This window comes from Sceloporus undulatus, chromosome 4, assembly GCF_019175285.1.
Source record: "Sceloporus undulatus isolate JIND9_A2432 ecotype Alabama chromosome 4, SceUnd_v1.1, whole genome shotgun sequence".
NCBI classification, from domain to species: domain Eukaryota; kingdom Metazoa; phylum Chordata; class Lepidosauria; order Squamata; family Phrynosomatidae; genus Sceloporus; species Sceloporus undulatus.
This window is the reverse complement of record NC_056525.1, coordinates 210025172-210043250: the sequence shown is the minus strand read 5'-3', so window position 1 is coordinate 210043250 and position 18079 is coordinate 210025172. Positions and strand designations below refer to the sequence as shown.

At 41.9% G+C, this 18079-nt stretch overlaps 1 long non-coding RNA gene across 1 annotated transcript in view; it reads left to right on the top strand.

The window, feature by feature from the left end:
* Positions 1–16274: 16274 nt before the first annotated feature.
* The window catches only part of LOC121930016, an 11654-nt gene continuing 9849 nt past the window's right edge, over positions 16275–18079 (top strand). Inside the window, exon 1 of the long non-coding RNA XR_006103798.1 lies at positions 16275–16352. This is a non-coding gene — a long non-coding RNA (uncharacterized LOC121930016). The remainder of the gene's footprint in view (positions 16353–18079) is intronic.

The window sequence follows — 18079 nt, the reverse complement described above, 5'->3', positions numbered from 1 at the left end:
TCTAAAAATATACTGGGTCAACTAGAGAAGTCATCAGTAGCAGAACATATTATAAACTATCCTGGGCATAAAATGCTATTAGAAAACACTGACATTCTGGACTATGCCAACAACTATCGGGTTAGAATGCACAGGAAGCCTGCGTGAAATTCACAACACCTAGACAACTTCATCAGGAAAGAAGAACCCATAAAGTAAACAATGGGCTGGTACACACCCGCCAAAAGCGGGGTGCTCCCGGTGATACTAGGGTTAGGAATGCGCACCAACTGCACGTTCCTTACCCTAGTACATTGGGAGGGTGCCCATCGTTATGCGGTGCTGTCCACACGGCGTGCGTAGCAATAACATCACACATGTGCTGCATCCAAACAGTGTGGCATGTGTGTGATGTATATGCGCCACTCCAGGCCGTTATGGTGGCCTGGCGTGGTGGTGCAGAAAGGAGCTCCAAAACAGAGCTCCTTTTGGGCACCCACATCATTGGCATGGCAACCAAACAGCCATGCCAACAATGCAGAGAGAGAAAGGGGCCGTGGTGGCACCCCTTTCTCCACTTTAACCGCCGTGGTGCCGTTACGCCTAAGGTTGCAAGGGCACCCCTTTTCCAGGCTAAAGAGAAGTGGGCTTTTTTGCTGCTTCTCTTTGGCCTGGAAAAACATTGGATTGGGGCCACAGGGCTGCTGGTGCACCCCAATCCACTGCGAAAAGGGGCAGGCGGTCTGTACCGTGCCTCAGTTTGGCCACCAGTCCTGAAAACACCAAAGACCCAGCAGTGCAAATGACAAACCACTGAGGGTCAGGGATTTTCCCAGAAGACAATGGATCACTAATTAAATAGACAACCGTGAGGGCCTTGCCATTCAACAACAGACTGACACACAGATTAACATGTAAATCACTTCCTTTCAACTACAGACTCACACAGTATATAGGCCCCACTCACTCCCATGCCAGCATCCTCTGAAGATGCAGCCACAGATGCTTGTGAAATGTCAGGAATAAACTCTTCCAGAACATGGCCACATTGACTGAAAAACCCACAAAAATAGGCTTGCCATATCCCGCCTGTGGGCGGGACTTTCCTGTGTTTTGGGCGGGTCGCACGGTCCCGCCCCGGGTTGGCCCGCCCCCGGGATTTCCCCCGCCCCCGGGCTTTGTTGCAAAGTGTGCAACAGCGGGGGCGGGGGAAAAGAAGAGAGGCTCTGTAGGCCTCTCTCCTTTGGCAGGGGGGGCTTCCTCCCCTCTTTGGCTCCGCTGGAGCCGAGGGAGGGAAAGAAGCCTCGCCTGCCAAGGCCAGACTTCTTTCCCCCCTGAGCTCCGCCGGCAAAAACGGAGCCCAGGCGGGGAAAAGAAAGCCTCCCTAAGGGGAGGAGGTATTCTTCTCCGTCTGGGGCTCCTCTGGTCTGAGAACAGCAGCCAAGTGAGAGAATCTCCCCTCAGCGAGATTCTTTTCCCCCTGGGCTCCGTTGTCAAAAACGGGCCAAGGGGAAAAGAAAGCCTCCCTGGGGGCGGATTCCTTCTCCGCTTGGGCTGCCTCCAACGAGCCCAGGCGAGAGAGGAATCCTCCCCTCAGAGAGGATTCTTTTCTCCTGGGCTCTGTTGGCAAAAACGGAGCCCAAGGGAAAAGAAAGCCTCCCTGGGGGCGGGTCCCTCTCTGGCCTGGGCTGCCCCAATGGAGCCCAGGCGGAGAAGGATCTCCCCCTCAGAGAGGATTCTTTTCTCCCTGGGCTCCGTTGGCAAAAACGGAGCCCAAGGGGAAAAGAAAGCCTCCTGGGCGCGATTCCCTCTCCGCCTGGGCTGCATCCAAGGAGCAGTGGAGAAGGAATCTTCCCCTAGCGAGGCTCTTTTTCAAATGTAGGACGGGAAAAAAAGGTCCTACATTTGAAAAATGTTGTCCTACATTTGTCCCGGTTTGGAGGTCGGACTAATGGCAACCCTACACAAAAACCATACAGGTATTGTTTTAATTTCATTTCAGTCTGAGGTCAGACTGAAAAGGCTATTCATTTCCCTGAAAAGCCAAGTTCCCCCCTTTAGATAGTGGGAAAAGGGAGTCTTATCTGATGTGCAGCTGGTAAACTTTCCCCAGTTTCTGTCCCACTAGCCTTAGTCTCTGCTTATGCCAAAGGGCTGCCCATATTCCAAGTCCTAACAATTTTGTATAAATTGATTGGAAAACCATCATAGGCAATCGTGTAATGGACACAGATTTCTTTTAAAATAGAATAAATCCCAACATTTTCTTCAAGGCATTTGCTTCCACCCCAACATGAAACCCCCCAGGTATTTAGATGGAGTCATTATTGTTAAATTCAAATGTTTTCCAGTTGCTGGGCTATATAAGCATAGATGTGAAACTTCTAGGTACTATTAGTGTTTAATGACCGCAATAGATGAGAGCAAGGAGTCTTTTGCAAACTTATAGGAAATGAGTTTCCAAAGGCTGAGGTATATAAAATACCAGGACGGTATTTTATCTCTATATTATTTTGTTTCTATTATCTTTATTTAAGCAGAATGAGGTGTTTTTTGAAGGATGCTTGGCTAGCCTTTGTAAAGGACAAGATGGTGTATCTTCCCATTTCATATATAAAAGCCAACTAGACTTTTCAGCATATGTATTGGGATAACTTCTTCCGAATGCCTGCAGGCAACAGTCTGCTTGTTCTCTACCCTTAAGAATCTGATTCCTCAAAATGCCATTTTCTGTGCCAGTGGTTAGGCCAGCCTGATTTGTGGAGTCTTGAACTGATCTCAGAAACCCAGCTTTCTGCCTTTTATTATTTTACTATTTTGGTCCCAGAAACTAGCCACCTCAACATATTTGTCTCCATATGGTCTTACTGGGATGAAATACTGATTCTAGGAGGGTTTAATCTTATAGTGATGTTCACTATAATTCAAGCCTAACATACAATAATTATTTTAGGATGGTCTGGCCACCTGAACACTGCCCCTTCACCCCACAGTTCAGGATGAGAGAAAGCAGGCTTCAGATAAGATGGCTGAAAAATGTTTTTAAAAAAACATGTTGGTCTACAGTAGTGTCATTAAGGGGTGCTGGAGATGCAGCCCACTTTGAGTGACACCCCAGAAGAGAGGTGCCACCCAGTTCCACCCCCATGACCTTGGCCATTGCATGTTCTTCTCAGGAGAAAAATAAACATGCTGGCATCAAAGGAGGTTGAGCACCACCTCATCTTGGTGCCATCGTCTTGTTTCTTTGATGCAGCAGCACCAAGGGAGCAAGCAATCCTCACATTGGTGCTGTTTTCTTGTTCTTAGTGAGAAAATGATGTGTGGCACCAAGGAAAGCTGAGTGCCCTATTATCACCTTGGTGCCATTGCCCATTTTCCTCATGAGGAAAACGGGCACGTGCCTGCTCTTGAAGGCCCCACTACCACAGCAGAAGTCCTGCCCCCAGGAAAAGCCCAGGCCCTTGCGCTGGGTGAAACCAGAGCGATGATGCCACTGTTGGTCTACAAGAAAGCCTTTACCTAGAATAAATCCTGAAATTTATATTTGGTGAAGCTGAAGGATGAGAGATTCTAAACCAAGAAAAAGGAGTGCAATTGGTCCTCCGTTCCATAGATTCTGCCTCCACAGTGTCAGCCATCCACGGCTTGAAAATTTTTATTGATTCCAAAAGCAAACCTTGGGTTTGGCATTTTCTATAAGGGATGGCATTTTACTACCCCATAGTACATAATGGGGCTTGAGCTTCCACAGATTTTGGTATCGACAGGGATCCTGGAACCAAATCTTCACACATTGCACAGTTAAACTATGGAATTTGCTATAAGAAATGCAGATGGCCACCATCTTGGATGCTTTAAAGGGAATTAGACAATTCATGGAGGACAAAGTATCAGTGGGTTATTCTCGGTAGTATTTGTTGCAGGAGAACACAAATGGAAAGGGGTCATTGCATTTGTGTTCAGGTTACAGTATATGCTTCCAGTGACACCATTTGGCCACAATATGAAGAGGGATTCTAGTAGATTAGATTGATGCTCTTAAACTGAATTGATCCCTTCACCATAAGTTTTGTTTTAAATATTTGGTAACTGTTGCACCTTGACTGTCCTGGTCTAGTCCCACACTTACAATCCTTTTCTGCCTGGTCTGTCCCTTTACACAGCCTGAAACGCCGTAGTTACCAGGTGGTTTGTTAAAACTAAAGAAAGGAACCAGGTGATGAGATAGGAAAGATTATATTTTTATGTTCAGACAAGAAAAATGTGGGTATATTCAAAATGGCAAAAGAAATTGTGGGCAGGCAGGAGATTAAAAGAGACAACACCTCAAACAGATGTTCAAAGATAATAATTTGTAGGGATACACAGATTTACTTGTTTTAGCATGTTACATTTATTTGAACATTTTAAATGTATGTTATACATCTGTAATGCTCCGAGGCATTATAGAAATGCGGTAGGCAATTTACATTTAGTATTGAATTATTGCCTTTGTTATGCAAGTTCTATGTGAATGTACATATAAATATGTGTGTGGGTGTAGCAGGAAATAAATGAAGAAAAAAAATTGGATGTCAAATTATGCTTCAGTGAAATACTTTGGCAGAGAGCCTATTTAACAATTCAAAGACATTAAGAAAGTTCACATACATGATTAGTAAGGTTGATATCCTCTTGCCATTCTCTGACATACGGTTTAAACATATACCACATATACCTGTGTGTGTGTGTGTGTACATGCACAAATGTTTTCCTCTCTAGGGAACTCCTAACTTCTCTTTTGCTTCATTCTTTTCTCTGCATGATAACAAATTCAGCTTCACGAATTCAGAAATGCAAGATAGATAGTTAGCCTGACCATTGTGTTTTAGATCTGTTGACTACTTTTGGCATAATAGCAAAGGCACTAGCTCTATGTATTTTCAAATCATTAATTATCTTACATTGTTGTTTCGGTTGAGGCCCAGAGTGGCTAAATAAGATTTCTATTAAAACTTCTAGCATGTAAAAATAGAAAATCAAATGTATTTCACAGTGAGCATACAATGTGTTTTACCATGCTTTGCTTTTTGCATTCCTTCTTAGAAACACAAGGCCCACTCTGCCCTACACTTCAACCCTATTTAATTGTTCATGGATAGCACTGCTAACAATTAAAAAGTGAGAAGACTGTTTTTGGAGTACTTTAAGACCCCTTTCCTTGTATGGACCTGTATCTCTTTTCACAATAATCTGAACTGATGATTAAATCCTGGAAGGGAAGTGGAACTTGTTAATGAAAAGTATTTTCTGAGAACAAGTGATCTCAAGTGTAAAAAAAAGCGTGTTAACACAAAATAAAGGTGCACACATGTTGGTGCCAGTACCCCATATGGCAAGGATATGTGGTAAGTGCAAGTTATTTAAGTGTCTCTCTCTTTCGTTGTATAATTCTTGAATTTTTATTCATTATTTGTGCCCACTGCACTGCCAAAGAATGTCAAAGAAAGAGAGGCATGGAGTTCACATACTTTACAATAGGCTTGTATGGGCTGCGGTTCCATGGGGGGGGGGACTTCTGCCAAGGGATGGGTTGCATCTCACCCAGTTGGCAAAGAAGCTTGTAAAATGTGGGCTAGACAAGGTAACTGTTACATGATTTGTAATTGGTTGTCCAGCCGAACCCAAAGGGTGCTCAACACTGGTTCCTTTTCATCCTGGAGAGAGAAGTGACCAGTGGGGTCCCACAGGGTTCTGTCCAGGGCCCAGTACTATTCAAGTTGAACATGAGTCAACAGTGCAATGCGGCAGCTAACAAGGCCAATGCAATTTTAGGCTGCATCAATAAAAGTATAGTGTCTAGATCAAGGGAAATAATAGTGCCACTCTATTCTGTTTTGGTCAGGCCCCACCTGGAATATTGTGTCCAGTTCTGGGCACCACAATTAAAAAAAGATGTTGAGAAACTGTCCAAAGGAGGGAGAATAAAATGGTGAAGGGTCTGGAAACCATGCTCTATGAGGAATGACTTAGGGGACTGAGGATGTTTAGCCTGGAGAAGAGAAAGTTAAGAGGTAGTATGATAGCCTTGTTTAAATATTTGAAGGGATGTCATATTGAGGAGGGAGCAAGCTTGTTTACTGCTGCTCCAGAGAACAGGACCCGGAACGATGGGTGCAGGTTACAGGAAAAGAGATTCCACCTCAACATTTGAAGGAACTTCCTGACAGTAAGGGCTGTTCGACGGTGGAACAAACTCCCCCGGAGTGTAGTGGAGTCTCCATCCTTGGAGGTCTTTAAACAGAAGTTGGATGGCTATCTGTCTGGTTTGAGAATTCTTGCATGGCAGGGGGTTGGACTGGATGACCCTTGTGGTCTCTTCCAACTTTATGATTCTATGATTCTTTGCCCCTTGAAAAGGATATGCCTTTCTGGGGAAAGAATGTACTGTCATCACTCAGCATCACAGAAAATGAGGTACGGTTTCTTCATTTGACTTATTAGCCATCTCTGCATCTTGGACAGTACAAAGATCTGCAAAGCTGGGGGCAAATGACCACAGAACCACCAACCAAAGAAATGAGATGGAATGAAAAGCCACAGTCCAACACTCAAACCATGACATCACATTGACTCTATTATCCATATATACTATTAAAACACTGTTATTTTATTGTATATTATATGCTGAACTCCTGAGGAAACCAGAAATACAGAGTAATATTATATCAAAAGTATGCTAATAAATACACCACATACAGACCTGGTGGATAACCATTTTCCTCTCTCTCTCTCTCTCTCTCTCTCTCTCTCTGTATGTGTGTGTATATGTAGATTTACATCAATTTGGATTTATATCCCACTTTCCTGAGCATTGCAATCCAGATGTAGATTGGGTACTGACTGAACACTGTTTAAAAATATAAATATCAAGCACACAAATGGCACATATAATCATATGTGGCCCTTAGTGGATGTCTTCATCTGTAAGAACATTGGAAAGAACAATTGGAAAGAGTTTTGTCTCAAGCAATCAAGTCCTCATTTTACTTATCCTGATTGCACATTGCCAGTTTCTAGGAAACTCTAATGAGCAAATAATCCTTTCCCCCTTCTCCTTTAGATTAATCTGGTGAGTGCAAAGTTAATTATTAAGTGGCAGATGAAGGCAATAGTCTAGGGAAAACAAATTAGCTCTTAAATTTGTTGTTTCAAAACTCTAGGATAGTTGAAATTGAACTACTTTTGAAGTTCCACCCAGAAATACTAAGTTGTAAACCAAGGAAGTTGGAGAGATACGGGAACTTCTGGTCACAACATCTCCTCCCAGTTACAATGGCATCTCCTTTTCCTGTCTTCTCTTCTGACTGGCTGCTTTCACAAGGAAGAGTAGTCCCCTTAACATGTTCACCACAGAAAGGGGGAAGGGTCAAGTGGTAGCCTGGGAAGGAAGCTACTGGAATCTGGGCCCATCTCCTGGATGTTGTGGACCTCTATACTAAGGAAGCCTCAATCTGAAAGTGTGGAAATGCATGAGTGAGCAACTGCTCTCTCATTAGGCTTTCTTCTGCACATGTTATTCCCAATGTGTGGATAACCAGAATGTAGGACCAATGGGATGTCTGGTGAAGCTGAAAAGGCTAACAACATGACTCTGCTTCATCTCTATTCTGTCTTCGGTGACATATTAAAATGGTTTTCCTCTTCTTCTCAGAAGAAAGAAATGAAAAACCCTGTATTGTTTATAGTGTTGTACTTGTTATTACAAATAAGACTGAAATTATCATGTAATTTTCCACATATGATGAAAGTGCAGCCCATCTTCTAAGAAATTCAATGGATAAAAACCAATCACATTTGTTTTGATCAAGAAACAGTGCCCACCCAGTCCCCAAACTTTGCTTAGCTATAAGGATAATTAAAATATTATCAAGACATAAATTTGAATGCTTCTTTTGAAATACTGAAGGCTAGGAGGAAAGGGGGGGGGGAGAGTCTTCACTATACAAACCTGATTCCAATAAATAAATAAATAAATAAATAAATAAATAAAGTATTTGCTGACACAGCAACCCATTTACTATTTAGTGCTTATTTGATTAATATTTGATCAATATTGATTTGCATGTCCATTTTAATACATAAATAATAAGAAGGAAGGGGTAAAATATGAAACAATCTAGTTTCTCACTGGATGGGTGCCAATTTATTATCTAAATAGTTTATCGAAAATATGTTATAAAACTTCCTAGAGATGAAATTATTTGTATTAGGATCAAATTACATGTGGCTATTGTCTTTTCATTTTATGTTCAGATATGCCATAGGCTAGGATAGGATAATCTTTAACAGGAACTGAACAGGCAGGAATTATTTCCTTTGAGGATGCTATTTGAAATGGAAGGGGATTAAATCCTTCATTCACAACAGTGGCAAATACTTCTGCAAAGCAAATAGCAGCTTCAGAAGATGGATTTTCCTCAAGACCACAGAAAGGAAAAAGAGATTACCATATATACTTGACTATAAGTCGACCTCATATATAAATTGAGGGCAGGTTTTTGGGCCAAAATTATGGATTTTGATATGACCCATGGATAAGTCAAGGATACAACCTAGAAGCATGTAACAAAGGATCTAAAGTGGATGAAGCAAAGGAAAACAATGCCAAGAAATTTATAAAACTCCAGCAAGCATAAATATTTGTGCTCATACTAAAGGCTGGATGGATGAGAGACTAGAGGGGGGGTCAGTGCTTCCAAGGCATATTAAACTCTTGCCTGTCACCATATATATATATATATATAGATAGATAGATAGAGAGAGAGAGAGAGAGAGAGAGAGAGAGAGTTAAAATACAGTACTTACATTGAGCTGTGGATAAGTCAACCCAGGTTTTTTGGGTCAATTTTTTAACCTAAATTTCTAGACATGAGTATATACATGTATATACGTCATAGCTGTTCTGGTCTCAGTAATGATCAGAGCCCATTCTGCTGCTGCTATTTGTATTTAACCTCCCTCATACTATCCATTAAGTACAAAGACATGTTTATGACACAACTCTATGGTCCCTGGATGTAAATCCTTGAGACAATAGGATTTTACAGGTCTTCCTCTCTAGGGGCAGATGAAGGCACCTCACTGAGAAAACAGCACAAGCAGGCAGGGAAAAAAACCTTTTCTCCTTGGTTGTGCTTCTCGAGCTTTAAGACAGAATATCATAATATGCATTGTAACTATGTGCACCAAAGACAAATCATTTTGGATTCTGCTTAGGTAGCTGAAACCAAAGATAACTTTGGTTTATACATTCCTGGACACTGACCTGCATCTGAAACCTCATCTTACTTAGAAAATTGGCTCATATTTTGGGGGCTCATCAATAAAGGGTGTAATTTTTTTTTGCCACAAATGGATTACATGTGTTGTACAGGTACAGAAACCCATCCATCCATCCATCCATCCATCCATCCATCCATCCATCCATCCATCCATCCATCCACCCACCCATCCATCCACCCACCCATCCTTTTGTTTATATCCTGCCTTTGTTGCAGACTTGAATTCAAGGTATCTTATGAAATGGCAGAATATATAGCTAAACATATATAGTTAAATACACAGAAAGTTAAAATTAAAATCGTGTTAAGCAACAACAGAATTAGAACTATCATGAATTGAATTAGGAGATTAGTGCACTCTCTTTTAACATGCCTTATTGCCAATGGGATAAAGGTACATTTATTTTTAAAGTAGTTTTTTTATCTCATTTGCCTATCACCAGGTCAGATGCCAGCCAGGCTTATTCTGTGGCTTTTCAAGAAGGGGATTTTCAAGAATAGAATCATATAAACCCCTTTTTTGTCCACCTTTTACTGTAAAGAAAAGGTCCTAACTTGCCACCAGAAGGATGACTGGAGGTGTTATCCTAGCTTCCCTACAGAGGAAGTTCCAAAGTATGGGAGCTGTCACAAAGAAGGCTTTCTTCCACAGGAGGTGCCTATCACATGGTAAAATTTCTGTACAGAATTGGATGTCATTTGTGAGCATCAAATTACAAAGTCTGCAAAATTTCAGTTACAGGGATTTTAAGAATTTGGGAAGTAGTTAAAAGGAATGGGCTTATCTTTTTTTGTGGTGGGCAATTAATATGAAAATAGTGTTCATGGAAGAGGTGCTTCTCGGTAAACAGCCTTTAAAATTTCAGAAAGAAAGGAACAGAGGTGAGGGAGATGCAGTACATTAAATGAACAGCAGGTTGAGGCTGTTTTGTATTCTGTTCAGTCAACCCTTACTAATAGGTTCACCCTTCGACATCCCTCCCCAAAGCATTATGACAGGAAATACAAAGGCAAAGTTACTCCCTGCTTGGAAGCTAGAGCTGTCAATTAGAATACTGGCCAGACTCTATCTCCTTCCTTCCCTACTTGTCTTTAAATATAGACCTTGGGGGATCTCTAATGGTTTTAAAGGAACAATCTGAGTTCACTAGGTTCCCAGAGATTGGGGATGGTCCCAAGGCTTTTGGGAGCAGGCCAACACAGTTCTTTGAACTGGGAAAATGTGTACATTTCCGTTTCTCCTTCACATGCATTTCTTCAGCCCCAAGCTCTTTATATTCCAAGTATGTGATTTGCAAATTTTGTTATATTCTTGAAAGAGCAAACTGGACTATTTTTTTTCCAGTCAAATTCAGTGGCAGTAGAATCAAAACTCAAGAAAACATTTCAAAGATTCGGAATGCAAAGCCCGTGCTTTGTAGCAATGAGCTTCTTCTTCTTCTTCTTCTCCTTCTCCTTCTCCTTCTTTTTGTGTGCCTTCAAGTCATTTCTGACTTATGGTGACACTAAAGTGAACCTATCATGGCGTTTTCTGGGGTTGAGGTTGTGTGACTTACCCAAGATCACCCAGTGGGTTTCCATGGCTGAGTGAGGACCTGAATTCTGATCTCCTGAGTTACAGTCCAGTGCTCAAACCACTACACCACATTGGTTTTCAGTTGCTTCATAGGGAAAGCAAAAAACATAAACACATCCTTTTAAAAGCATGGAAAGTGGAGCTTTCCTTAATGGGATCCCATTGGAATTATAACAGTCAAAGAACTGTACACAAGTCTGAGAGATCTCTCATAAACACATAGATTTCTCTCCTTGAAAGGATTTTAGATGCCCTTTCCAGCTCTGATTTCCCTAAGACAGATCAATGTTGCAAAGAGGTATTCCTGGCATTAATTTTTTTTCTCCTCCTTTTAGCTCTTAATGTTGTTTATTTTTTTAGATCTGCATAAACCATTTTCCTTTTACATTAACAATATAACAATGCACATATCTTTCAGATGTAAAATGAATTCTGTGGGACTTACTGTTAGGTAAAGATGTACAGGATTGTCACCAAAGGGACAATGCCAATCTAAACAACAATTGGAATATATGTATTTCTTTATGACAATCATGTGTGGGCGGGGGCGGCACCACGGGCTGCATAATGCAGGGTTGTAGGCTCCTCTTCTCTAGCACCCTCCACGTGCGCAACAAACTTACGCAGCCCGTGCGACAGAAACAATAACTTTTAATAGGAACAGTGCCTCAACCCCTAGGCAAACACAAAGCAAAACCTCCGACCCAAAAATCCAAACTGAACGCTGGGTTGCGGGCCCAACTCATGTCGTCGGCTACTCCTCCATTCCTTCTCCCTCCATGGTGGGGCCTGCGAGTTCGGCGTTGTGCCCTTTGGCCCTATAGCCCCCTAGATACTTCTCTAGGGGCTCTATCTTGGCTCTTCCCCTCTCCTTCGGTGCTGGGCCTGTCTCCCAATGTTCCCCCTTGGGATCCCACCATTCGTCCTCCAAATCTTGAAGACCCCTTGTAGACCACTCCTCGGTGTTGGAGTAGGCAAAATCCTCTTCCTCCCTGGGGTTCCGCAGCCGTACCTCTTTGTGGGGTCTCTGTCTCCAACCAGGTGGCCTTCTCTGCAGAGACACTGGGACGCTGCCCCTCCTTGGGCTCCTTACTGCCTGTCCTTTCCCTAGCTCGGCCGCGGCTGCCCGACCAGCTCTTCCACATCCTCCCTTCCTCCCCGCACGCCTTGACCCTTCCTCTTTTATACCCTCCAGGGCTTTCTCTTCCCCTCCCACCGGCCCCTGGGTCTCCTCTCCCCTCCTCCTCATCCATTATCACCTGGCTGCCCTTAGCCCCTTCAGCTCTCTCCACCTGGGTGAGTCCTTCACTACACCATGCTTCACCCAACTACATCCTTGTTAACAAAATTCATTCCATTTATAGTCTAGAACTAAAGGAATGAAATATTATTTTCCCCATCAACCCCCCCCCTTATTTTTCTAACAACCTCATGAAATAGGTTAGGCTGAGAGGCTATGATTGGCTGAAAGTGACCACATGGCTTTTGTCTAATGGGGAAAATGGGACTTGACCTGCATTGAATAGAGGGGCTCAATGTCAATACCTCAAATAAAATAAATAAATGTCAACACAAAATTCATGCAGCAACTATAGATCTGGAAAAAAGCTTTAATTCAGAGTGGGGTCTAATAAAGGCATTTTGATTTTGCATTATTGCATTTTATTGTATTACATTTATTGTAAATCACTCCAATCTCCTGCCTTAAGTATTATGTCTAGTGACCTGTTTTCCCCCCAGTCTTTCCTAAACCCAATATATAAATTTCATGGTTTTGCTGTTCAAAATATTAGTTTTGTGTGTTCTTCTTCATTAATAAATTTGCCCCCTTGTTGCCCCTTTGGTCACACTCTGATGCTGCTCAATCATGTGTAACCAAGTTTTTAACTGTAAAATGTTGGAGGATAGGAGTTATATTCTCAACATCTGAAACTGGTCAAATTCCCATTAATCAGTAAACTCATCTTTATGAGGAAAGAGTACACTACAGGTTGAACATTTCCGACTCTGTCCGAGTTTACTTGGAATAAAGCTATATCCGGAAAGCAGGCCAGATATTTCCAATATCTATTATCCATAATGGGGCAAGGATTTCAGGATGTGTCTTTGATGTCTTTGGGAACCATTTACCATAAAAGGAATAACAAATTACAACTAGTTGCTAAACTGCTAGAATATCTCAATGGTTATCCTTGCCACTGTGGGTTGAAGACAATTATAGCCTATGGAATTAAAAACAGAAGGCTACAGAAGCGATAAATACAGGGAGGCCATCCTTACAGATTCCTTAAATATAGCAGCAAAACAAACAGGTAATATGGAGGAAAGTCCTGGTGAAAATAAATGCAGAGATCTGTCCTGCCTCTATTTATAGCATATCTGGATATTTACAGTATACAGTTGGAAACCACATGAGGATGATCTGGTAACTTTTCACCTAGATCCTAACCTACTCCTTTCCTAGGGCTTACATTCAAATAAACATGTCTTATAGCAAGTCAAAGAACCAATTTACAATATTCCCAGATGCAATCCCCTTCCCAGACTGCCAGGAAAGGTTTGGTTTGCATGCTCTGTTGTCCTTTTGCCAGAAGCCAAAGCAAAGATTTTTTTTTCTTTATTTGGCTGGGCCTTGGAATATAAACTGGTCTGTTGCTAAACAGAATTTAAGTGCTGGATTTTGTATTGTTTTTTGTGTTTATAATTTATTTCTTTTTATATTGTGTTTTAGTAAAGAATTTCTTCCTTCCTTATGCACTTGCTATTGCTAGCTGCCCTGGATGCGTTATAATTAAACAAATAACAGCAAAAGCAGTCTCTATTTATTTTTTCTAGGAAAGAGATCTAGCCCAGGGGAAAAATTACAAATGGTTGTGGTGGTGGGAAGGTAACAAAATGAAAGCATCCTAGATGAAATTTCTTTTTAGTCCCCAAATTTCTACCATTGTAGTAACTTAAAATGTCAGTTGAATACTTAGAGACGTAGCTTAGGCTTTCAAAGAAAAGGGGCAGGCAAAGTTACTAAGGGAATGGGAACGCAGCAAATGTGTGAATGTCTTTGAAATGCTAGAAGTTTGAAGGCTGAAGAGAAATTTCTGGGGAGTTGAATTCTTTTGGGGGATAATGTCCTCATTGCTATACCCCTGGATATAGCCCAGTTCTGTGACTCATTATATAGAAGGAGTACCACAGAGTTCAATGAAGCTTTTCCTTTATGTTTAGGATTATACATATATTATAGGATTACAGTTAGTTTAACATTTTCTTTCATAAATTAATGGACTTTTCTATGGTCTACTACTGAGTGGATTGCATCCAGGGTTATTATATACCTAACATACCATTGCAATCACTTCTGCTCCATAAAAGAACTTATTCCCATTTTACAGAAAGCAAATTGATATATCAGAAATAGGACAGGAGACTCAGTGAGTTTATGTACACTTCAGTTCTCTGAATCTCACTCTTTCATGTCTGATGACTGGTTCATCTCATCCCAAAATCGCCCCGGGCAAGAAGCCAATTCAAAATGTGTTACAGTTGGCCATCTGGAGAAGTGGTCAGCCGACTGCTCCGTCTATATGCCAGAGCAATTTCTAGTGTTTGATGAGGTGAACAGGAAACATTACAATCCTCTTGTCATGCTGAAAACTGATCTGACTGTGGGATAAGATTTTGGGATATCTAGAGGGCATCCTGGATAAAATGAATGAATAATCTCAGTGAAATTTTAGTTGAAGGTGAGTTAGGGAAGGAAAGATTCCTATCAGTTGCCCATTAGTAAAACTGAAGGATCCCTCCCAACAAAAGACACACATAACATGTTTATGCTAGAAAAAGTAAATCTTTCCGAATTTGGTTATTGCATTTATTAATGAGAAAAACTTGAAATATTATGTCTAAAGGCTGCTTGCCTCATTTCCTATACAAAGGTATAGATTATATATCTATAGACACTGCTTTAATGTACAGTTGCCAGTATTTTTGCTGACCCTTCTTCTGTGCTTTTAAAAATCACTTTGACATTCTTCTCTTTCTATTGATAAGGCCTTCTCAGAAAACCTTGTTGAGGGTTCCTTCCACCCTGGAAGTCCAACTGGCAAGTAACTGGAATTTAAAACAGATCCCTATCTATCTTATATCACATCATTAATATGGCTTCTCTGGTATTATGGAACGCTATCCCTTAGAGGCCTGATTGGCACCAATGCTGTTGTCACTCTGGAACCAAGTTAAATCATGGCTATGTACTGAATCAATAAATTAAGCCCTTCATCATTTTATTTATATCCTGCTATTCTTTCCCCAAAGTCTGGAATTCAATGTGGCTTAAACAAACTGTTTATTTGGGGTGGGGGGATGTGGGGGGGGGGGGCTGATTGATTTTGGCCAAATCTGCACAAGGGAGTCTTCTTAAGTTGTTTTAACTGCTAATTTTTTTTTAAACTGCCAACTTTCTCTCAATATGGGGCCCAAGCCAGCAAACAATTTGAAGTAAACCCAAATACAGTTAAAAATATAGCTAGGTTACCCAAAGGTTACCCAAAGAAAGTTTGGGGTGGGGGTCTGGGAGGTCCCCTCCAAATATGATAGTTTTACTTTAATTGTTGGGGAAATTAGCTTTTGCAAGAGGCTGGGTAACCTTTAGGACCATCTGCAACTGTATATAGCAGTAATAACTGAGGAGAACTCCAGGTTTGGGGTGAATTAAGTAAGTTTTATTACAAAAATGCAGAAGGCAATCTCTCTCTCTCTCTCACACACACACCAGCAATTCACACAGACACAGCATCCATAACTAAAGAAAATGTATATATGGAAACTGGATAGCAGAATTGGAGGGGTTTAAGCGAGGGTGATAATTACCTGTTAAAAAGAAGACCATTGAAAGCTGGATTGGCTCAGTCTGATGATGGAATGTAGCCTGGGACAACTGTATGTGTACTGTGAGTATGCTGAGACTAGGAACTTTATCGCACTGGGTTCTCGGCCCAGCCCGGCAGGAAACGGAACGAGTGGGGGACGGATTTTACTGCACACACCCGTCCCTCACTCGTTCCGTTCCCCCTCTCTTTCCTGCCCATTCCGTTCCAAAGGGAACGCTTTTTGAGAACTGTTCAGAACAGTTCTCAAAAATTTCCCCCTCTGGAAGTGATTAAGAACGGAAGAGAGGGGGAACGGAACGAATGAGAGACAGGTGCATGCGGTAAAATCCGACCCCCACTCGTTCCGCACTCGTCTCTGCTTCTTCCGTTCCATGCTCAGAACGGAACGGAAGGAGCCAATGCGATAAAGCTCCAAATTTTTGAGGCCAATATTTATACCTGAAAAATAGCCCCTGGGGATTTGCTATCTTGTAAGGTAACAAAGGCTGAATTTCTTTCCCAGGGATCAACAATGGGATTCCAGACTGGTTTATGGCTTCAGCCTCAAGGTGACAAAAGCAGTGACTGGATCAGGACAACACCAAGGTGACTGGACAAAATGAAGTGTCTGGGAACATGGCAGGGGACAGCCAGAGAGGTTGGGTTACTGTTTTGGGTGCAAGAGGAAATGCAAAATGACCTGGCGGAAGGAAGGAGCTACACCCTTTTAGCTTTGATTATGTGGATTATTATGTGGATTGTACTCATACCTTGGGTCTCACTCTTTATTTCCTGGTAATCTCACCTAGTGTTACTAAAGGTCATCATGACTTGTTAAGAACATGCTGCCTCCAGATATGAAATATGAAAATATGGGGGACCTCAAATCCAGTGAGGGTAGGGTTGCCATTTCCCAGTTTTTGGAAGGACAATCCCAGATTGGAGGGTCCAAAAACTGTCCTGTTCCAGCTGGGCATTTTTGATCCTCCAGTCCCAGATTCCTCTCTTGTTCTGGGCCATATTTTGTCAATCTTGTCTACTGGAGAAAATGTGGCTGGAACAAGGCAGAAATTCTCCTCCTCCAAGATGGACTCTCGGTCTTCATGCCTCTGTTTGCCTCCTCCCCAGAAGACCCAGCATGGCCAGCTAAGCCTCCCTGGGGCTGGAGGAGGTGGTGTCCCACTTAAGGACTCAACCAAGGCCCCAGAAGGTAAGGTAAGGGGGCTTGGCCTTCTGTGCTGCCTCCACCTCCCTGGGGGCTTGATATGGGGGCTTAATTTTTTAGTTTTTAGCCCTTGGTTGGGTGTGTCCTCCATCTTTCTTGAATGTTCTACATTTCCCCAGTTTTGTGGTACAGAATTATGGCACCCCTAAGCGAGGGGTATGCAGGGTGTGCTAATATTAGTACAAGACTTATAAAACAATTTAATAAACAGTCACAAATCCAACACAATCTTGATTAAAAGAACTTCTGTACTAGACTGTTATCATGCAAAGGCCTAGATAAACAGAAAGGTCTTTGCCTGTTAGCACAAGGAGGGCAGAAAGGAGGCTAATAGTTTCCTATGGCAGGGAGCAGCTTTTAAGGAGGCTCTTTCCCATAGCCTCGCCAAATGTGGCCAAATGTGGCTGTGATGGTGATGAGACTGAGAGAAAGCCTTCTCCTGAGGATCTTTAAATTCAGGCAGGCTCATATTGGGTGACATGGGAAATTATTGCTTGGGCTTCTGCCCGGCCCCAGAATGAAGGGAAACTTTGGGAAATTTGTTTTCAAATCAGGTATTATTTCACACTTTCATCCTCAGACCAGAGGTGTTGTGACCTGATTTTAGCTAGATCCGTCCCTTATCTGTCCCAATCTCATCCTTCGGGACAGGATTAGGACAGGTTGGGGATGGATCTGGCTAGGATCGGGTCACAATGTCTCTGGTCTGAAGATGGAAGTGTGTGAACACCCAATCTGATTTTTCCTCTCCCAAAGTTTCAGTTCACTCTGGGGCTGGGCAGAAACCCGTGTGATAATCTCCATGGTCTTTCAGACAGCCTGGACCCATGCCATCCTGTTTTAAACTTATCTTGTTTTAAGTGTCAAATGGCTACATATGCTTTTGACTTTTAAAATATTTTTATTGTTTTAAATTGTTTTAAACTGTTGAAACTTATTTTATTGTACACTGAGACTGTTGGATAGAAGATGAGATATAAATATTTAAATAAATAAATAAAATATATTTGTATGTACATCTGAGGTGAATCCAAACTACCCAATCAGGATAGTTAGATACCGCATTAATTACCATTGCTGTATCCCATAGAATCTTGGGATTTGTATT